This window comes from Nilaparvata lugens, chromosome 10 (assembly GCF_014356525.2).
Source record: "Nilaparvata lugens isolate BPH chromosome 10, ASM1435652v1, whole genome shotgun sequence".
In the NCBI taxonomy this organism is placed as follows: Eukaryota; Metazoa; Arthropoda; class Insecta; order Hemiptera; family Delphacidae; genus Nilaparvata; species Nilaparvata lugens.
This window is the reverse complement of record NC_052513.1, coordinates 28,665,347-28,684,475: the sequence shown is the minus strand read 5'-3', so window position 1 is coordinate 28,684,475 and position 19,129 is coordinate 28,665,347. Positions and strand designations below refer to the sequence as shown.

Here is a 19,129-nt window from a genome sequence, read left to right as displayed (position 1 = left end):
AGAAAAACTACTTTCTATTTGTTAGTACAGAAAATGATGTGAAAAACTTTGATGAGGAACTATGGTTGATGAGGGTTGATGAGCTCAAGGCATGAATCAGAAGAGTAAACAGATTGAAAATTAACAAAGTGGAAGATATTCGTTTGATATAGGAGAAAACACGTCTTGAATGATGTGATGAGGAACAGAGAAGAAAGTCGATAAATTTAAATAGCAATGATGTCAGGAAAAATTAGAAATGTGGGCGACGGAAATTTAGAGGCTTGATAAAAAAAGTTGATGAGAAGCAAAGAAAGTGGTAGAAAAACAAGAAATAACAACAGAATCTAAAAAGAAGATATCTGGAAAAACAAGGGGATGATAAATTTTGTTTTCTCTGCCAGAGTTTGACCAGAAAAGATAGCTAATTGAATTAACAGAAGCTCTCAGTTTCTGATCCATGCATATTGCAGTTAATTAGTCGGCTTTCAGTAGCGAAATTTGAAGGGATTGTTAGTATTTTTGCAGGGAATGTTTTGGACAAGGAGGACTAGACAAGGGGAGGTTAGCATAACTTCGCCCACTAAATGACCTTTTTGACCTTTTGACTCGTCCACCCACCTAACCAAGACCAGCTGCCTAATTGTATTCACTCCAGCAACAGCATAACTTATGACAATGCTGGAGGCGGTTCACTGCGTATTATTACAAAGGGTCAAAGGGGTCATCATTTATGTCTCTTCAAAGAGAAGAATCTCTCCAAAGGTGACTAAATAAGTTGGATGTGACAGTTGGAGATCAGTGTTAATTGAATCAAAGCACTTAGAAGGGTGAAGATGTTCATTTTGTTTCATGATGCAATTGAAAGCGAATTTGATGTTATGAATGGAGATCTAGTATAATACGAGTGAAAAAAAGATTTTCCTGGGAAAGACTGCATATTATTTCATGTTAAATTTTTCAAATTTATAAGGAAAACAATCTAATATACTGTATCATCATACTTTTGAGAACATTTTAAATTTATTGCAAACTCCCGTCTAGAAAACTATGTGAAGAATTAATCACAATCACGGATTCCTAATATTTGTTGTCAATATTACTATTATTCTCTGGTCAAAATTATGAGTACAGTAGAACAATGATGTTTTTTAGCGAACCCATGAAAATGCCAATATAATTTCGGAACTTCATCACTAAAGAGGTCCTGAGTTTCAACTTGATGACTATTTTCAAGCTTTTGAATTAGGATAACCCTTTAACTTCTATCAAGAGCATAGAGTTTAAAAAAATTGAATACTATTGAAGTCTATATTGCTAAATATGAACAGAAATTTTCTCAAGCTTTTATGATTCTGGCTGAGAAAAACCTTTAGCAAGACAGTACTTTGAGTTCTCTCAGAGCACATTCACAATAAAATTGTTGAACGAGCGTCAGCGAAGTTCTCCCTTTCAACTTACTTGAGTCCAAAGTCGTTTTCTGTCTGTTTGTATGTTTGAGAAGAACTTTAGAGAGAATTGACCAATCAGCTTCAAATTTTGAACACGAATTCTTCGAATCTTTTTACAGCTCAAGTCCGTTGGACAACAAAATTTACTCACTCCTTCGTTCTTTTTCAGGATATAAAAATAACATTGAAAGTACATGATAAAAGAATTGTTCTGATTTATCAGTCAGCTGGAATTATTTGCATGCTATTTCTGTAATTTTTGTATTCAATCAAAGAAGCTGATGCTATTATTTGGCACTTATCACACAGACTGTCAGACAGACAGACTTTATGCGCCGACACATGATTTCAGCTGAATAATACACAACAATAATATTTATAAGTTCTGTATTAACTCGCTTCTGTTAACGTCTGTCTGCATGTCTGTAACATACACGTAATTAATAACACTACATGCGATAGCAGTTGCTATGACAACTTTTTTTGTTCAAAGTGTTAAAATGTGAGTAGAAGCTGCTATAAGTGTTCACTAACACTTGATTATTCAATGTATAGGTACCGTATTCACTCAATTCATTTTTCTATAATTTATTAGTACCTTCAAATGTTGAGATCATTGAAACAGTTTGAGACATCGATGTGCGGGTTTCGCCATTAATTTTCCTATGAAATTCTGTATCGAAATCATGTATCACATGACCACCTTCTCATTTGAAAAAGTGAAGTTGTATCCATATGACGGATCCAAGATGGCGGACAAAAGTTTTGAAGCGACAGAAAGTTTTTTTTTCAAATTGGAATAGGATACTACTGTAATATCATACTACTTGTGAAAGATATATTTAGCTGTCTCCATAAAAATTTTTACCAACTCTGTAAGTATTACAAGTTACGGATCTCAGAGATCAAAAGAACAGTTCATGAGCGAGTTCTTCAACCCAGGGGGTCTCTAGTAATAATAGTTTTTATCTCTACTGGAGACATGTTACTTGTGCCAGCAAGATGAGATGATGTATGATCTACAATCATATATATTTGCCATCTTCACTGAAAAAACTTCACTCTGAGTTCCCAAAACATTGATAACATATTTTTGAAGACAAAGTCCGAAACGTACCTTTCCAACACTATCCAAGCCCAAGATCATTCCTTAGAATGAAAAACCGCATGAACCAGAAACGGTGGCGATTTTAGCAAACGGGGCATGTTGTGGGCGTAAGTAACATTATGACGCTATTCGACAAGTCAACGTGATCGTTTGAATTCGAAGACTACGTTAAATTTATCACTGTCTGTTTTTAGATTAGAAGTAAAGGGAGTAGAAAAAAGAGTACAAGAAGAGAAAGAAGAAGAAGAAGAAGAAGAAGAAGAAGAAGAAGAAGAAGAAGAAGAAGAAGAAGAAGAAGAAGAAGAAGAAGAAAAAGAAGAAAAAGAGGAAGAAGATAGAGAAGAAGACAAGAAATCTTAGGAGAGAGAAAGTAGAAGAGATCTACTGGCCAATGGTTGTCGTATGCCGCGATTAATTTGACATAGACAAAAAGCGAACTGGCCCCGGAAGTGAGTGTTATGGCTGGGCTCTCAGCCAAACTGCTCACTTCACTGCTTCACAATCCACACCACACCACACCACCACTTGTCTTGTTACAGTGGCCAGTCAGTGCCAGTGAGTGCCTTGTCATGTGTGTGAACACACATGGCGACATATCTTTCGGTATCAGACATATTTCAAGTTCATATAATTCTGGAAAGTGTTAATTGACTTACTGCATTCCATATAGTTACATATAGTTTAAGACGAGGGTCTATGACCTGATTTTTATTTTCTAAAAAAAAATTGAGGCTGATGTTGGCATCAAAACAATACGATTGAATTGAATGAATAGTTTCACAGGATAGCAAAAGATAACTGGATGAGGATAGAAGCTGTCTGTCTTGGGTTTACGTGGTTTGAATACCACATTGGCAATTCAAAGTGTGTTCATAACAATTGAGTTCCTATGTCTAAAACATCGAAATACATTTCTCATGATAAAATATAAATTTAATTATTGCCACAAATATTAGCTAGCCAGAACTCTAGAAAAAGATTATCAAATAGTAAGAAACCATGAAATGAACATTCCTTGAATATTAGTAGAGCGTCAATGCCAATGTGAATCTCTATACAACTTGACATAGTTTTCATGTGATCTGTTATCGTGGAGAAGAGTCTTAATGACACAGAACAATGGATGAAACCATCAACTTTAATAAAAAATCTCATCATCCATGTATGGTAGAACATGGTATCATCCACTTTCTCAGAATGATTTCGATTTCCCCGACAAATTCTTTTTCGAGAATGGAGTTTTACAATATATGGACTTCAACAATCCGTTCTGAAAGTGAATTTTGTATTAGTCCTAGAAATTTGAATTGGTAAATTATCTGAGTTTGATGTTAGATATGAACCATAAACATTTGTTAGATTAACAAGAAGGAGATTTCCAAATATATCGATGTAAGATTACAAAATACGGAGAGAAAAAAGATACAGCATTTTCATTCGCTATATGATTGAGTTGAATGTAATGTTCAAAACAAAAGAATTCTCTTACAATTATTCGCAAGAATGGTATTTACTTTATGAAAACCTTACCTTCATAAAATCATAGATTCCTATGATTGGAAAACACTGTAAAATATTCTTGAAAATAAAATGTATAATATCCAAAATAAAAATCAGTCCAAAACGTTAACATTTCAACTTGAGAAAACTGCGAGATGAGGTGAATGTCTCTTCTTCCTGTCGTATAATGTATTTTATATAGTGACAGTTTTCTCATTTGAATGAGCTCGATTGGAAATTTGACAAATTTCTTAATTTCTTATAGCTTTGTTGTTTCCATCATCATTATTCTTCTCCACGAACATGAAATACTACATGAGTAGAGGAAAACCAAACCAAAGAACTAACTAATCCGAGTGATAAATCAGGTTTGTTTCTCGCTCGATTTGTAGCGACGTCAAAGAGCTATTCGATTTTTGAAGGCCAATGCCATTCCATTGACAACGCAATGAACAGATGAAGATTACAGAAGAGTGAACACGAACTGAGACAAAAGAAAATAGAAGAGAGGAGACGAGGAAGAGGAAGAAGAAGAAGAATGTGGAATAGAGGCGCTAGTGACTCATTCTCTAGAAGCATAAAAGCACGCAACCTGAACAGAAGTGATGGCAAACGGAAAATCGAACCAGATTACGTATGATGCGTCCGAACACTTACTCAATGAGATTTCAGTTTCACCAGTCCCCCCTCCCCCAGACCCAAACCATATCCAAATTACAGAGCCTGGTTTTCATGGAAGAAATTTGTGAGGAGAGGAATAATTTATATTTTGGGGTATAAGCCAATATTTTGTCATTAGTTTAAACTGAATAAGTTTGCATTACTTTATTTGAAGGGAAACTTTATTATTGTTATATTGGTCCAGTAACACACACACATCGAATTTCGGATGCACAATTTTCTGCTATCCTTATAAATTCTATTAGATGAAGCATAACTTGGCAAACATATTATGTGTTCTTGTATTTGCCAAGTTCTGTTTAATCTGGTCGATTTCATGAGGACGGCAAAAAATCAAATGTCCAAGAATCGATGTAACTGGCTTTAGAGTAAACTTGTAGCATCCTAGACTAAATTCAAGTGTTTTATATTCCAGTCCATTTCTCTAAATTTGAATCAGTAGAATCAATTTATATTATTCAACCTCTAATTCAATTTGCATATGGTAATGATTGAGGAAGGAACCCAGTCGGGAGTGCTTCCGTGTAGACCCCTTTATAAGATATGAGTCTATCGTATGAAAAACAGGATGTAAGGAGTATATTGAATAACGAACTTTATTTTTATAAGAAGAATACAAAAATTTCGAGAATATTGACCATGTATTTTACTATCAACTTGGGCGGGTTGGTATAGACCTCTTATTTGAGATATATTATTTATGACAAATATAAAACAACATATCAAATAAAATTCACCAAGTACCAACCGCAACATCAGGAATATAAAAACTAAAACTCTTTGCTCTTGACCAGCTTCAGGGCACGGTCATAAAATTGTTTGCCAACAAAAGTTATTTAGACCAAAAGTTGTAGGTCTCAAAATTTACAAATACGGGGTATTACAAGCCAAATTCGTTACAAAACTCGAGTTTTCTATGCTCGGGTTTCATTTCGAATACACCGCTTGCACAAATCCAATATTCGTCATTGGAAATTTGTCTCACGTCTAGATTACACGTAGTTGCAGAAGTCACTCATGCGTTCCGAATATTTAAACAGTTGATCGTCAATATTCAGGTCAACACCAGAACCAATAACAATTTACAGGATATCTAGACCTTGTTTACAAACTGTACTTGCGAGCATTCGTTATTGATCTTGGAGATACGATGCTGCTGGAGAACGCGAGATTCGAAATTTCAGTAGTGTTGAAACAAGAAATGAGAAATAAATTGGAAAATTTTATAAAATTGTCGATTTTCAATCGATTGTTTGATTATTCGAGAATTATCAATAGGGAACAAGGTAAAAATTGGATCCCCAAGATGAATTCATCTAGTAACATTCGCTTTATTATTTGCGAATTACTCTCCAAACATACAAATCGTACGAGAAAAATATCATAATGTTTGTAGTTTCTACATAACAGTAATCATATTTTCACAATACCTCTTGAAAACTATTGATTCTAAATGTTCGTACAGATATACGCGCCACGAACATGAGCTTTTCACTTTCAATCAGCTGACTATATCTGTATTTTTACAGAAACGGTAAGATACAGATATAAAAAGCTTGGCATCAGCTGATTAAAAGTGAATTTCTCATGTTCGCGGCACGTGAATCTGTACGCACCTTTAAAGAGAGCTGTGGCTTCGAATACAGCCTAGTTGATAAAAAAGTGAAATAATGCAGCAAATTTAGTGACTTATAATATAAATTTGAGAGTCCTATGAAAGCTTTGGAGTTGATAGTTCACAAAAATTGAGGTCTGGGACCATATAGTTGACCAATAACTATGAATATGATCAACATGAATGACGCTCTAGAATCTAAAACACTGTATCATTTAGTATTTGGGAACAAATAATCCAAATAGCTAATTCCCCTCTACTGGATGGATTTTGAAACTATCTATTACATAATACTATCATTTCTGAATATTGATTTCTTAATAATTGAACAAATTTAAAGAAAAAGTTTAAAACATATCGCCCTTAATCTTTCATGAAAATTTATTCTGAAAGAGAAGATCCGTGTTGCCAACAGAACGTTGTATGAATGTCTAGAAGTCATTGTAGTCTATTATTCTTCAAGAATGAAATGATGCATCATCTTTCCGAGAAAGTACTCGATCTCGTTGACCAACTAATCCGATCTGTGGAATGTTTCAAAGAGTATGTGTTGAAAATTTGAAGCTAATTGATGGGGGAAATTTTAAGTTGAAAAATGAGATAAAGAGTAGAATAAACTTTGGAAAATTGAAGACAAACGAGACAGGGAGGCCACAGAATAATTGTGACGAGTGAAAACGATAATTGGACACGAAGTAACTGAAGTTGACAGTCATCCTTCTTCTAGTCTAAATCCAACTCTTCTTCTCCATGAGTGACATTCCTAAATACGAGCTTCAGGTACAGTAAATGCTAGCTAGCTCCTTTCCAATATTATGTTGCCTCAAAATAACTCTTGACTTTTCCTGGATACTATGATAAAAGTTTCTGAAATATCTGAATGCATATATATTATGATATCGATAATCTATAGAGTTTTGCATACTTTTTCCATTAGAGTACAGCTTGCGTAAAATATTCCGTTAGAAATCAGTTATTGGCCGATTATCAATATGATGGGAGAAAACTTGAAGTTTCACGTAATATGAGTCAAATCTCTAAAGCGATTTGTATTTTCTCTAAAAAAGTAGAAGAAACGATAGTATGGTGCAAATAAGAGTAATAATACAGTACATAAAATGAATATTCTCTTGAGATTGCAATTTGAATAAGTTGGAAAAAGTGTTAGTACTTTGAAACGTTAGAACAGCTTCCACTACAGTTAAGTCTTTACTCTAGAGAACTTATCTCTCTTCCATAATGAAATCTACAAGGGAGAATAATTTAGAATATTACACAGGACAGCTCTTCGCATTTATTCATTAAGAATGAGATTGTTTGAGAGAACAATAATTATTACGTAAGTATTTTGCTCTTTCAACATGACGACGAAAAAGAGTACAAACAGTAGTTCGAATTCCATCAAAATCAAAACTGCTTATTATGTCCAGATGCATGTTCGAGCGGGAGTAGAGAGGAAATGAGAAGAAGCAGAGAGTTTTGTTGGATCACGGTTGAGTTACTATTGGATTGAGTTATTTATTCGAATAATATAATCATGAACTAAGAAAGATTCTTGCCACAAAGTCATAATAATGATAGTATCCAACTTGAAAGTTGAAAATCATAGTACCCTTTTTCAACTTTGTTTTATTCCTCACAGCAGGTTTCGTCTCTTAATAATGTAATTTTTAAGTGGCACTCAATGATGTAAATAGGGCACTCACTAGAAAATTACATTACAAGTTGACACATGTTGTAGGAAATCAAATGAAGTTGAGAAAAGGGTTCATTGATTCTAATTTTCATGTGAATACGAGAGGCCCTTACCAAAAAAGTCAACAAATATTTGTTTGAAGTAAGCACATTTTTGGAATGGAGCTACCAGTAATAAATAATGTATTACGGAAGCTCTACATACTCATGCATTACAACTATTATAATCATGTATGCTATACAATAACATGTATTGCATGTAATATGAAAACTATGGAAATGCCATTAATTGTGGAAAACTGATTATAAATTGGACTCACATCCTTAAAGTTATCCAAATCTTCTACCCAAACTTATATTACATTTCTATCTTCAAATTCCAACCAAAAACACATCCATAACTCTATTGACCATTCATCCATAACTGTCAACAGTTCACACTCAGTTTAGAAGACTCGGAAGAAGAATATTAAGCTGGTAACTGATAACCAATCATCATCGTAAAAGTACACTTCGAAGACAGTTCATTAGGCAGACAGCCAGGCTGAGTTCAGAAAAATAACCGCTATGACGTCACAGCTCCATGACGTCACAAGACATCTATTTTTCATGAAAAAAGGAAGCGACTGATGGACAGACGTAAGATACCTGTTGAAAAAGATGATGATGATGAACATGATGATTATGATGCCGATGTGATGGGGGGAGGGGAATGTCCAACACAACTTCTTTGAGTTTGAGACAAGCGCCATCGTCTCAAAGTCAGTCTCATTTTAAACGAGCCGTTAAACCGCTATTAACGTTGAATACACGATTAGTAGCAAGGTGAAATATAAGAGGCGTTTTAATTCGAACTACACTTCACTCAAAGACTTCTTGTTCATTACAAGTGTACAGTATAAAATTCAAGTGTAAACAAATGTGAGGTTACACTTGCTGTGAAGCTTTTTGTAGTTGGGAGCATGTATACATTTCAAGTGCGTTTATTATGAGAGAAAGCGCCAAGTAACACAAGGTCATGGTCAGTAGTTCAAACTGTTAAAATAATGTGCTGCATCTCAACTTGATATTTCTATAAAGAAATAATTCAATGGAAAGGCTTAAATTAGATCAACCTTCGATCGTTATTATTGTCGACTATCAAAATAAATTTTGAGAGACGATTGGAAACAACTTGACAAAAAGTTCAAGCTTCAAGTTATTTGGCATGTTTTCTGGCAACCATCAACTAGACATATTAATATGTGGAGAATTCATGAGAATTGAAGATTCATCAAACTCTTATTCCATAACAATATTGCAGGAGAATGAAGAAGAACTTATTTCATTGATTGCATGTCAATGTGAATTGTCAATATTGAATGTCGTGTTAAAGTTTGTATTTAACATATCATTAATTTAATTCGCTGAATTATGAGCAAACTTCAATTATAATAAGAAATAAGAAAGAAATACTGTGGATCTCCAAAACAAAAAAAAAAAAACATTTCATCCCCAATGGAGGTCTATTGTATAACATTTTGAAAAAATGTAAAGACATTGAGGCAATTAATAATGTATTTTATTTTAAAAACCTTTATGACCAGGAATTAAATCATTGTTGTCCCTACCAATAAAGTGCTTGTGGAGACTATCTTCTTGTATTTGATTGGACAATGTTTTTGTATTCAAATGAACAGTAAAATATATGCATATTGAATGAAAAAGAGATTGTTTATCAGAGATTGACAATGGTGTAATAGCCGAAACCGGTCTTTCTAATTATCAATAAATCAGTGGTTTTTTGTCAATTTCTTAGTGTTTTTAATTCATTATAAATAATTACCACAATATCAACTTCTCAACTACACAAAAAGTGAAAATATTTGTAGTTTTTTCTCTTAAAGAAGCAAAAATAGACTCCAAGACTTGTTGCTTTGCATTGCATTGCAACAAGGAATTTTTCTGTAGTTTGAAGAAGTGGCGACATTGATTTAATTTGGGAGTTTTCCGGCAAGAATAGCTCGACCTTTGACTCCAGTACTAACTTTACCACTGAGATAGATTGTAATGAGATTATTTCCAATATTAGTGTTGATATACATTATATCACAATCAGTAAGACCATGAACGAATCAAGCTTCCCTAATTCAATCTATTACGTAATGAGATAATCCCTATGAGCAGTGTCAATAGGCTAAGCCACAAATCACAGGTATTAATATCTTAAACATACCACGTATCTAATTCTTCCTAATTCATTTCATGGGCCAAGTTCTTTGTCAAACCGACATGCATGCTCTGATCCAATTACTCGACTAATTTTTTCTGAGAAACAGCAGGAAGCCCACTAAGTAATTAGCTTCTCTGTTTACTACTCTGTCACTCCCAATTATTCAATTACTGTGCCAAGAAGAGTGAGTAGTGGTTGAACAAGGATGGAGTGAGAGGATTGAGAGGGAGAGGATGAGGATGAAGAGGAGGTGAGGAGGAGGATGATGATGATGATGGAGCGGAGGAGTAGGTGGAGAAGAATGAGGAAGAGAGGATGATATGAGGTTTGAGAAGGACGGTGAAGTCATTTATCATTAATATTTTCCGACTTGGAATGACGCTTCCTACTCAAATATCTGAACCGAAATTATTATCCACTTGAAAACTGAATTGAATTCGATGTGCATGGAATGCTATCATTAATCTGTAGGATGCCAATTAGAATGGACTGCAAATGAAAGAAGCAGAGTGGTAACACTTCAATGATCTCAAAAGTTATTTAAAATTGAAAAAGGTCTGATTGGAATGAGAACGTTGCTAGCGATTAACTCACCATAGAATGAACGATCCATCTCATTCAACTCCTGCACAAACACACGATCGAAGCTATCACCAGGTATCGTCTGCAAAAAGGAACAGAATGAAGAAATATTCGATTGTTTTGACAATGAAAAACACAAATATTTTACATTTAACAACAGAGTTTCAGGATACTGAAGAATACATATACATATACATATAGAAGAAGGAACATAGTTGTTTTGACTAAGAACTTCAACTCTCACATTTTTTTTGATGAATGGCAGGTGATTAGGTTTGTGGGTAGTTGTTTGTAGCATGTTTCGATCCACCGATAACCGTTGACACAACCCGGAATCGCTGCTGGGGATTATCCTCACTGACGTTATGGCCTCCTCTCCTTCTCAACAACTGAGAGGCGGAGCGAAAGAGTTCGAAAACAAACAGTAGTTGAGGAGTTGGCTCTGAGAAGAGATTAGTTAGAAACTTTCACTCGCACTCAGATAAGATGGGGCACGGATATGGAGAGGAAATGAGATGTTAAAAATGAGGTGACGAAAGGACAGAAGAAAATGTAAAGGTTATATAGATGATGGGTGGAAGAGATAATTTGGAAAAAGAGATGAAGAGAGGGAGAAAAGAAGAAGAGGAACAAAATTGAAGATGTGAGAAGTAAAAAGAATTGGGAGAAAGAGAAACAAGTAGTAGGAAAAAGCTTAGATGGAAGAAAGTGGCAATCCAAGAAAAAAACATAAAGTAACAAAATCAGGGAGAAGAAAACGTAAGAAATTATAGAGGAGAGGGGAAGTGAACGGGAACAGAAAAACGAAAATTAAATAGAGGCTTCAGGAGTCTTCAAGAAGAGAGAAAGGACGGAGAATATCGTTGAATTTTGTATGACAGAGGAAACAGAAAATGCAGACAAAGGGAAGAAGTGAGAAGAAGAGATGAGGATATACTATGTAATGGAGAGAATAGAGTAAAGAAAGTGGAAAAGATAAGAGGGTGGACAAGTGGGAAAATTGAAGAAATAGCATAAAATAAATGTGTGATGAAGAAGGTAATGAAGCGAACTGAGAAATTGAGAAAGGTAAATTCAAGAAGGATGAAGAGTATGAAAGACCAATTCCAAAGAAAGAGAGGATAAGGATGAGGATATGGGAAGGTGGAGTTGAGAGGAAGTGGAGAAGGACAAAAATTGAGAATAAGGCAGGTGAGAAGGAGAAAAAACAGATAAAGGAAGATATAAGGAATGGGGAGGATTATGGAGAGGTCAAAGAAATGAAGAAAGAAACAAACATTTTCAAATAAAAAATTCTAACTCAAAGGAATAAATTAATAAATTTATCAATGAATACAAACTTATAGATTGAGGTAATAGTGGAGTAGAATACGATACAACGAAGAAAGAAGATGCAAGAAAAAATAAGTATTCAAAGTAAGCAGGATTAATATTATAAGATGAACGAAAAAGGAAGGTAAAACATATTGGAAGACTACAGTTAAGGAATGACAGGGGAAAGAAGAGGAGTGAGAAGATGAAGAGGAAAAAGGCAATAGAGAGAAAGAGCAAGCGATAAAAGTTAGTTGAAAAGTTCGCAGCCTCCCAGAGGAGACAAAGTGTGTTTACTTTGACTCGCTTTGTTTGCTTAATTTCACCGCCCCTTTTTGGCCCCGAGCTTAATCCTTCGTTTAATTTGTTTAAAGTTGGTCGGTCGCTACTCCGCGTTTCCAATGGCAAAGAGGCTTAGGCCACCATCAACCACCTCCTTCATTGTTCTCAACTCTCATTCTTCTGTTCTGTTCACCTAAAACACTCTTTCACTTCTCCTTTTTCTCAATTTCCTTTTCCTTCTTCTTCTTCCTCTCCTTTCTCATATTCTTTTCCTCTCCTTTTCCCTCTCTGTTCAACCTGAAGCCGACGCTATTTATTCTGATGATGCGCCGACGTTCGAATTGTACACCTAGGAAATTGTCACTTCATCACACCAACACTTCTATTGAAAGCGACTAGGAACTTTGTCGGTGCTTGCATAATGTATGGGAGAAAGAGACTGAGACTTTTGAGACATTGTGGTCGAGAAAATTTGCTTCAAATTTCGTATTTCAACGGAAGGCTTTCAATAGAGAATCGTTAATCCTTCACCACCTTGGACTTGTATTTAGAGCATACTGGGCCCTTGTCTTTGTCTTTTATATCACAGTACCCTCCACGTGGAATCAGTAACTGCATGATGTAACGATGCTGAGATCTGAAAGTCACAGTTCAACGATGGACAGTTCGAACTAGAGTTTCGAACTCTTATCATAGAGTCCTGATTGACGCATGCATTAAAATCCCACATTCACCAACCGGCATCTAAGAATCCCGGATGGTTATTTAGAGGTGAACAGAGAAAATTATATGTTCTACAACAGATTAGAAGATAAGAATGATGAATGCATTTTTTATATAGGTAGGAAAAGTATTTTCCATGCAATTGACAGTTATAAACGATAAGTACTTTCTTAGCCAAGCACAAAACAGGAACTAATCGTAACTATTCTAGTAGTATCTGCCACCGGGTGCATGGTTGCACAAGCTACAAGTAGAAGGCAGAAGAAGAAAAGGGAGTCTAGGGTAAAAAGTGAAAAAAAGACTAGATCTAACCCATGTATTATTAATCTTTTGAAGACTTTGAACAAATCCACTTCGGAGAGATCCGTGAAGTGAAAGCCTGAATGCCAAGCCACACGAGGCGTTTTTTAGATGAGTCGGTACGGCACAACAGAAGATGAAACTCTCCGTTCGGCTGATTTGAGAGAGCTTCCTGTCCATAAAGTTTCCTCGCGATAGATCAACCAATCGGAGAGCTCCCTGTCCAAACAGTTCCCTCTCGATAGGCCAACCAATCGGAGACCGACTCGTCTGAAAAACGCCTCGTGTGGCTTAGTACTAACATATAACCCTTATAGACGATGACAATATAAAAAATATGGTGTAAAAACTGATTTATTCAAGGAAATACAAAGCTCGTAGCAGCCACAACCAGGGATTCTATTTCCGGACGGGGTCTTAGAACAGAAGTTTATTCAGAAGTGGAGATCCGCTGTCAATAACCCTAATCGCGGCAAACAGCATTCATGACACGTCTAAGCCGAGTGAGGGTGGCTGTTCTCAACATCATCAATCTCAGCCAGGCCCAAGATTGATTCCACTCCACTCAACAGCCCTTATCAATTTGCCTGCTGATAAATGACACACAGGCCTATTCTCACTGGCCTATAACTGGAGTGAACGCCGAAACAAAGCCTGGTGTTATGCTGCTGTTATGGAGGAGATTGTCCGATTGGAGAAAGTTGGAGATTTTTGTGTATAAATAGTTTAGATTACTCTGTTATATTATAGTTGAAAAAGGGGAGAATAGAGAGATTTATTATGATAGAGTTCATGTTGATCCATAAGTTTCAAGATTTTTCCACTAATGAGTATTATAACAGGTAAGGTGGGCCATTCAGACCGCACGTATTAAAAAGCAAATGAAGATAAGTTTTTCTGGTCATATTTAAAAATGAATCAGAGGAAAATGATTGACAATCTCAATGCAAACCGTAAAGATATAGTCAGCAACAAAAGGTCAGAAGAACACGAACGAAATGTTTTTTTTGCAAACAGAGAAAAGTATAACAATTAATCGGAAGACCATGTCAGTGATTTTCGATTCCACGTTTGACGTACTGCAAATGATTATGTTTTGAGGTTGATTTGTATTTCTAATACATAGAAAATATCATCCTTGCAAAGATACCTCAGTGAGAATTAAAAATCTAAAGGTGTAGCTGTAGCTGTAGAGTCCGGCTGTTAAATGTGAATTGCCAGCCCTAACAATAATCGATTGCTCGTCAAAACGATTCTTCAGTCAGTGAACTAGATTTTTCTGTCAATATTGGTGAACTTAATATTTTCCATTTTTCTTACCTGAAGATAGGCTGTAAGTCGTCATTAAAAGTCATTAAACCATTGATGGAGTGATCATTCCACAAAAATAAATATTCAATTGGACCAGGAATTTAATCTCATTATTTCCCTCAAAACGCACAGTGATGAATAATTTTAAATAATTATGTACAGTGGTTAATAATGTATCGATAGAGTCTAGATGCACTACAAATCTACTTTCCTAAGAACACAATCTTACTCTTTTATTTTCAGCTATTCTCAACTTAATTCAATAAGTTCAAGAATGTCTTGTTTCCATGCATGATGTAGAAAAAAAAACTGGACTACAAACATCGGAAGAGTCCTTATATATTGGATTTTCTCTTGTTGTGTTCTTGTGTCCCTGTCACAGTTTCTAAACACTTCCACTAATCCAAATTTATTCCATCCCTTCCTCCTCACACTTCTTATTCACATACCCCTCCAATCACCTACTACTTCTCTTCCTTATCCATTCAAAGAAGCACTCTCTACACTCTACACCTTCGTATAGTCTATATATAACACGTATCAAGCCTAAGCACCTGTTGAGTAGTAGCAAGGCCTCCTAGATTTTAATAAAGCCGAGCAGCCGGTTGGACAGAAGAGTTTCGATCCAATCTTGAAGACACAAACTAATTAGGAAACGTGATCACGACGACGCCAGAACTGGGGCAACAGGCGTCCCTGGCAAATGAGTGCTTCGAAAGACGCCGGGACGCGTCGTTAATCGACCGCCTGACAAGACACCTGAGATCGGCGCTGATTGGCCCCCGATAAAATGCTCGTCGATTAATTATTCTCTCCAGCGTCGACGGAATAATTAGGCTGCTCCAGTGTGAGTTACAAGAAGGTGTTTCACGGATAAAAGCGAGGATAAGAATCACTTGGCAATTTAAAATAGTGGAAGTTAGTGGTGATGATGATTTTAAATGTACTGTTGAATTAATTATTAGTGGCTTCAGTTCTTCAAGGTCTCCTCAAGGTGGCTTATTTTTCTTAATAAACGTTTTAATATTATATTCTATTGACGATTACTACACAACAGACTCTAAGGATTAATCGGGGAGTTAGTGGTGTTAATATCAAGTACGTGTTTTAGAAATATAAAAAAGTTTGGAATAATCAAATAATAGTAATAGTAGTTTTGAATAATTGTTTTAATAGTGATAGTAGTGTTGAATAGGAGGAGTATGAAGCCAGTTTTACACACATCGATTTTTTGCCGTCCTTATAAATTCTATTGAATTAAACATACTTTTTAATGTTTATAATGTTTGCCAAGTTCCATTCGATCTGTTAGAATCCATGAGAACGCAAAAAATCGAACGTCCAAAAATCGATGTGTATCTAACTGGCTTTAGTGCTGTGAAAGCGTTCACGGATTAGTTCGAGAATAACTAGATGGTGTTTGAGGAATAATAAGTGATAAGCTAAGAAAAAGGCTATGGAAAGAGACGAATTCTCAACTTGAGCTGATATGAATTGCTTTACATACATAGGAGTGAGTTATTATAAATTTATGGAACCGGAGATAGTCGTTCTGACAATAATTAGCAGAATTAGTAGAGATATTGGTACTATAAAGGTGGATTGTTCTATACCTTATAAATTATATCGTACTAGATGTGTTACAAACGCTTGAAGAATTGAGAATAGTATAAGTTCTACAAGTCAATTGTGTGTGGCAGTAAGTTATCTTGTATAGCCATAAAAATTTAAATGTACCTATTGCCTAAGTGCACACTCCACTGTGTTGTATAATAGGAGTGCTTTCAATAATTTCAATTGGATTTTAATTTTTTCTCATCATAAATCGAGTGTACGCAGAACGCTGATATCTCTGAGGAGAAGAACAGAATAATTATAATAGTATATCCGAACAAATTGAATAAAATGTTCATTGAACAATAATGAGAAGAACGATAAATGTAACAACACTAAATATCACATGATAAAAGAATATGGATGAGAAATTAGACCAGTAAAGCAAGGAGAATGAAGAAGAATAAAACAAATGATTCCATACATGAGCACGTCATGAGATTTCGAACTTTCGCAATAATAGAAGACGTTTTCAATGGAAATGGAGAATCAAGCCTTAGATTTTCAAGTCAATTGATACAAAAGATGAACGCTGATTAGAGAACTGTAGACTGAGGAAACACTATTCAGTCAAATTGAATTTATGATCAGCGTCACTAAAATATTTTCGGGACGTGGAGAAACTTCAGTCATTAGACATCCTGACAAGTCTGTCATCTGTAGCCGAGTGTCATTTACCAAGAACAGAAGTTGAACAACGAGCCGTATAATACACCGACGTCGACTGGTTGCAATGATAGGGCTGCTGTGCTCCACTAAGCAGCAACTCAGACACTCAAACAGAAAAGGAGGTCTTTGCGAACTTTAAATGAAAATTCCACTGCCAGACTCTGCCGGTCCCAACTTAGATCCAGATTCGCAATTAATTTCGAAGATTTCGTCCCGTTCTGAGAGGATAAATTGTAATGGCAAGAAGCTCTGGCTCCCTCTGCGGATGAACTGGCCAAGTTTGATTTGATATCTTCACTTGTGGCGAACTGAAACCTTTGTGTTTCAAATCTTTCGAGGATCTTTGGAAATAATTCGAGAATTGGATTCCATTCAGGCGGTGAGGAAAAATGGGAAATGGATATGAAAATCATTGATATAATGTACAAATATAAATTTTTATAAATCATTGATATAATGTAAAATTGATATAAATTAATTACGCAATTTACTGTATTACGGAATGTACTCTATTACTTCTGTGAACTTATTAATGCTCAAACGTTGTGACTTCGACTAAGAACTGTGAAGACCCAAAGGTCTAAATTTCAAGCCAGTCAGAGTTCGAGCAATTTGTTCTTATAATGACTGTATATAAATTATGTAATTAATATAATTGGAAATTGAACCAGTGTATAGTATATTTGATAAACCAGTCCATGTAGAGCTTAATCTATCAATACTCATCTATGAACACTGGTTTAATGTACAGAAGACACAAAATGAGTCCACAAAATAACATCATTTCTTCAATGGATAATTTAATTACGATAAAATTGATGAAACTTTCTGGTAGGCAATGTTCTACAACACATCAAATACAAGCTTGGTTAATTAAGGCTCATAATATAAAAAATATTGATTCAAACGAGGAGAGATCAGCTGTTGGTTTAAACCCGGAATGAAACACGTTAAATTGAATGCTACCATTCCTACATGTTATCGTTGATGGCGTTGAACGTTGATTGTGCATATTATGGCCCAAAGAAAAAAAACTAAAATATTTTTGCTCCTTTAAAACTGAAAATACGAATGCATCCCAGCTAATAAAGCAAGTAGAGATAAATTAGTGACTCGTTTAAAACTAAAAAATATGACCTGAAACATCATTCTTGAAATGAGCCTCCTGTTATCCTACAGAAACGCTGCTTGATAAATTCTGCCATTGAATCTGTTTAATAGGATCTGATACAATATTTATCGAGCAAACACACAGGTGTTCTAGGCAATTTCCTCGATAAAATGAAAGAATGAATGATGACTCTGTTGTAAAGTGTTTAAAAATGCGTATCTCGAGGCGAGACAACGATGTTCCCCATACCACAAAGGAAAGCAGAAGGGAGAGAGAAGAACAAAAAGAAGATGGAAAAGAAGAAGAGGACGAAGAGGAGAGACGATAGCCAATTCATCACCACCAGTCACTGGAAATAATGAGAAACGTGCTGGCAAAGGAAAAGTGTGAAAGCCAAAGTGAGATTATTAAGGCTCATGCATTTTCCAATCAACTGAAACTAGATAGCTTTTCTCCGCTGGTGATTTTTTACCCTCACCATCAACCACTACATTTCAAACAATGGATTTTTAAGTAATCCGTTACTTCTTATCTCATTTGTTAGTTCAATACTATGAACAAAGCACAACTTATGTAGCAAAGAATTTCAAATAAACATGAAATGAGACAAGAAAAATTGAAGAACCATCGATTTCTGAATAAGGTACTAAATGTTGCGCCTTGAATTTGTTAATATATAAAGCCTTCCCCTGTGAATGCGTTCGCATAAAATTCTCATAATGTTTGGTATCATCAAAATCAGTAAGTTTTCATTATATTTCCCTTGAACTGATTAAGACTTTTTCAAATGTGATTTTATCCACAGAATCGTGAGAGTAGGATTCTGTTGAAGGATTCAAACATATGTCAATAATACGTTAAAGGCAGAAAATCATATTAATGCATTTTGAATGAGATAGAATAAGTAGTCATCAAAATTTTATTTTAAATTTTCGAATCTATTGTTGAATGTTTTATACTGTACTACAATATGGTAAGAGAATAA

The 19,129-nt window shown here is 35.2% G+C and overlaps 1 protein-coding gene across 4 annotated transcripts in view; it reads right to left on the bottom strand.

Moving 5' to 3' along the window:
• LOC111064200 overlaps window positions 1-19,129 on the bottom strand; it is a 241,592-nt gene that overhangs the window by 108,005 nt on the left and 114,458 nt on the right. For all 4 annotated transcript variants that reach the window (XM_039437132.1, XM_039437130.1, XM_039437129.1 and 1 more), the window contains one exon: window positions 10,836-10,905. The gene's annotated coding sequence lies outside the window, so the exon portion shown is untranslated. The remainder of the gene's footprint in view (window positions 1-10,835; window positions 10,906-19,129) is intronic.